Raw genomic sequence first — 4802 nt, forward strand, 5'->3', positions numbered from 1 at the left:
ATAAAAGACTAATATGCAAATAGACCAAATGGCAGAACTACTGGTCACTATGACATGCACTGGCCCTATCTGACCCCATCAGCCCTTCCTCCCCCCTTAACTGGACAGCTCCAGGTTGCCCCACCCCAGGCTCAGCATCTGCCTCCCCAGGCCACTTTGTCTTCCCTGGGTGAGGCTGCTCCAGAGGGTGAGCTGGCTCACATCTACAGCGCCCTGGACCAGATCGCCCACAAGATCAACCTGGCCAAGTTCACCCACGGCAAGTGCTCCACCCTCATCGTGACTGACCAGGCGGCCTGGGGCCTCCACATCCTGCTGCTGGACAATGTAATCAACTTCAGCTTTCCAGTAAGGGCAAGCTCTTCCTGTAGTGTGTGGGTAGTGTAGCCCAGGCTGGTCGAAGTGGCACAGCCTGGGCTACACTTGGTAGCCCCAGATGAGGTCCCCTACCTTTTGGACCTGCACCTGTTCCTGGTGCCCTCACCCTCGCCGGCTGCCACGAGGAGCACTCAGGTCCGGTCAGCGTGGACGGTATTCTGAACCGGGTGCCACAGAGCATGGTGGACAACGAGGACTGCGGCCTGCAGAACACCTGGAGACGTCGCTGGAGCTGCAGGGCCTGGGCCCCGAGGCCGACAATGCCCAGCAGCAGTATGTGTGCTGGCGGCCGGCACCCTCGCCAGAGGTCATCAAGTGGGCCAAGGAGCTGGATCTCCCAGGGCTGGGCCTCTTCAGCTCAAGCTTGGAGGAGGAGGAGCTGCAGCTGCTGAGGCTGGTGGGTAGCATCAAACGTACCGCTTGCAGGCGACTATCTCTGAGATCAACGCCTCCAGCTGGGACCTGAGCAGCCAGGTGATGCAGGCCAAGGGGCAGAAGGACTGCAAGGCCTTGGCCAGCTTCCAGCAGGGCTGGCAGGAGTGGCAGGAGGGCCTGGCTGGCCCAGCCCGGAGCTTCCCAGCACTGCAGGCAGAGCAGCCTGGGAAGGAGGAGGAGGAGGAGGAGGAAGAGGGAGAGAGTGTGGAGGACGTCTTCACAGAGGTCGTGGGCTGGAAACGGCAGCATCCAGGACCTGAGTGGGGAGCCAAGAGGCGGAAGGAGGAGGCCCAGCCACTGGACCAGGATTTCTATGTCCCCTATCTGCCCAAGGACTTCGACAGTGAACGGGGCCTGAGCATTGGTGGGGACAGGGGAGCCTTTGAGCAGCAGGTGGCTGGTGTTGTCCTGGACCTGATGGGGGACGAGGCCCAGATCCTGCCAGGGGGCCAGCAGCAGCTCAAGTGGGATCGTAAAAAGAAGCAGCTTGTGGGACAGTCAGGACAGGAGGACAAGAAGATCAAGACAGAAAGTGGTCACTACATCAGCAGCTCCTACAAGTGGGACCTCTACCAGAAGTGGAAGCAGAAACAGAAAATAACTGTATGGTCAACGCCTCAGCCCCAGCGGGCCACCAGCAGTCGGCGGCGCTGTTTCAGCCCGATCCAGTCAGGGTATTTGCAGGAGGCAACCAATTGATGTGTCTTTCTCACATCCATGTTTCTCTCTCTGTCTCTCGCCTTCCCTTCTGCTCTAAAAATCGATGAAAAATGTCCTCAGGTGAGGATTTTTAAAAAATATGCATACATACACACATATACATAAATACATGAATATTGGGGGGCTGGGGGGAGGGGCCCCACAAGTGCATGCATTTTATGCAGTGGGACTATATATATATTTGTGTTTCAGTACAGGTAACTGGATTCTAGTAAATGAAGACCAAGTCATAGGCAGGTCATACAAGAAAAAGCACCTAAGCTGGCTCTGAACCTAAGCACCACCTGCATTAACTGCCTCTAACAATAGTGATTACTCCCCAAAAGCCATATCCAAACAGTACAATGTGTATTTGCAGTGAAAGATAGTCCTTTATCAGATGCTGGATTCAGAGCCTGCCAAACCAGAGGGGAAGTGATTTACCCAGGGGCATATTTTGCCATATTTACTGCTCTATTTCCTGGTACATATTTGCATTAGAATGTGGAACGTGGGAATCTCTGTGTTCTTCCATAGATCCCCAGTGTGCAAACAGATGTGACTCGCACACAGCTAATCACTTTCATGTGTTGCCAGAAGCATAGGCATCTATGCTGACATATCATGAAAATAGTTTCCCCATGCTGACAATGCCTGACAGGTGAGAAACACTGGAAGAAAATTAAAAACAAAAAAACAAACACTAAAACTCCATTTTTTTCTGTCATGTCCAACAATTATTGGTAAAGTCAAGCACAGCATTCATTCTAAATATGGACCACCTTAATATTTAAAGTCCCATGTTGCTTTAAGATTAAATAGCTTTAGAGTAAGAAATTATTGCTATAGTAACAGATTATCCACAATTAAATAAACATGCATGTCAAAGCAAGAATCCATTCAAACTGTATCTATTCAGCAGTTCTCAACCTGTGGGTTGCGACCCCTTTGGCGGTCGAATGACCCTTTCACAGGGGTCACCTAAGACCATCCTGCACATCAGATATTTACATTACGATTCATAACAGTAGCAACATTACAGTTATGAAGTAGCAACGAAAATAATTTTATGGTTGGGTCACAACATGAGGAACTGTATTTAAAGGGCCAGAAGGTTGAGAACCACTGGATAAACAGTGGGGAAAACATCCAACCCTAAAGCAGATCTTTCTTCAACAAAGTATTGTGACTTCGCTCAACGCAGCTGCTGAGCTGCAATGACTTGGCAGCAGTGGTTCTCTGGTGACTCATCCTGAAACCAGAGAGGAGGGAGCCCGATTCCTCCCTGGGCCATGCGATTCCACCTTCGGCTGTGGGTTATGTTGTTGGTGGGGCACTGTTGGCCCGAATCTGGTTTACTGCACACTTGCATTTGCGTTCCATACCCTGTACAATAGCAACTTTGCAGAGTGTCATCTTGCACTGCAGGACCTCTCGAGGGATGTCAAAGAGCCAGTTTAGGTCCAATCCCCACCTGCTGGAGGGACCACGCTCACTCCGTGGATGCCGGGGAGGGACGCGGGAGTTTGGCTCCAGGACATGTCTGGCCCATCTCGCCCAGTCCCGCCTAACCTGCCACCTTCTAATTAATTTCCTTTCAATGTGCACAAATCTGTGCAGCAGGTCACTAGTTAATATTAAGCAAGTAAAATGATATTACTGTGGTATTTAAAAGCATTGATCCCTGGCTGGTATGGTTCAATTGATTGGGGCATCATCCTGTGCAATGAAAGGTTGCTGGTCCAATTCCCAGTCAGGGCACTTTCCAGGGTGGGGGCTTGATCCCCAGTAGGGGGCATGCAGGAGGAAGCAGAATGATATTCTCTCTCACATGGGTGGTTCTCTCCCTCTCCATTCCACTCTCTCTAAAAATCTATACAAAAATATTTAAATAAAAATTAAAAATAAAAGCATTGAATATTTTCTATTTTTATTTCTTTAAAACTACATAGCCATGCCTAGAATATAAATTTTAGATTGAATCAAAGGATTCCCATTTGCTCAGCTTGAGGGGGGAGCTTTGTTTTTTAAGCATTAACATTTTTTTAGCTTTTTTGCAACTACTAATTTTAATAAAGGTCACAACATTTGGAAATACATTTGGCTCTTTTAAGAAGGACAGATTCATTTTGTAAAAAGGAGATCAGCTTTTAACTACACAGAAGGAGATTTTGTTGTAAACATAGGCTGAAGTTAGATTGACTTCATTCTTTCTTCAATTTTTGGTTTATAAAAAACGGGGGCAACCCAAGCCATTATGCTCAATTAATATTTGACAAAGGAGACAAGAGCATACAATGGAGTAAAGACAGTCTCTTCAATAAATGGTGTTGGGAACTTTGGACAGATACATGCAAAAAAATGAATCTTGACCACCAACTTACACCATACACAAGAATAAATTCAAAATGGAAAAACCATAAACATTAGAAGAAAGTGTAGGCAGCAAAATCACAGACAACTCTCATAGCAATATTTTTACAGATACATCTCCTAGGGTAAAGGAAACTAAGGAGAAAATAAACAAATGGGACTACATCAAAATAAAAAGCTTCAACCATCAACAAAATGAAAAAGGAACTCACTGCATGGGAGAACATATTTGCCAATGTGACATCTGATAAAGGGTTAATATCCAAAATATATAAAGAACACATACAATTTAACAAAAGGAAGACAAACAATCCAATTAAAAAATGGACAAAGGACCTAAATAGACATTTCTCTAAAGTGGCGTAAAGATGGCCAAGAGACATATAAAAACATGCTCAAAGTCACTAATCAGAGAGATGCAATTCAAAACAACAATGAGGTACCATCTCACACCTGTCATAATGGCTATCACCAACAAATGACAAGTGCTGGTGAGGATATGGAGAAAAGGAACCCTTTTACACTACTGGTGGGAATGCAGACTGGTGCAGCCTCTGTGAAAAACAGTATGGCGTTTCCTCAAAAAATTTAAAACGGAACTTCCTTTTGACCCAGTGATCCCACTTCTAGTAATATATCCTAAGTAATCAGAAACACCAGTCAGAAGGGAGATATGCACCCCTATGTTCATAGCAGTGCAATTTACAATAGCTAAGATTTGAAAACAGCCCAAGTGTCCATCAGCAGATGAGTGGATAGAAAAGTTCTGGTATATTTACATAGAGTAATACTATGCTGCTATAAAAAAGAAAGAACTCTTACCATTTGCAACAACATGAATAGACCTAGAGCAGTGGTTCTCAACCTTGGCTGCACATTAGAATCACCTGGGAATCTTTTTAAAATCCTGATTTCTG

At 46.2% G+C, this 4802-nt stretch overlaps 1 pseudogene; it reads left to right on the forward strand.

Annotated features, from left to right (window-relative positions):
* Window positions 1–54: 54 nt before the first annotated feature.
* Window positions 55–1512, forward strand: LOC102254114 (annotated as a pseudogene).
* The last annotated feature ends 3290 nt before the right edge of the window (window positions 1513–4802 follow it).

This window comes from Myotis brandtii, unplaced genomic scaffold (assembly GCF_000412655.1).
Source record: "Myotis brandtii unplaced genomic scaffold, ASM41265v1 scaffold345, whole genome shotgun sequence".
Classification (NCBI taxonomy): domain Eukaryota; kingdom Metazoa; phylum Chordata; class Mammalia; order Chiroptera; family Vespertilionidae; genus Myotis; species Myotis brandtii.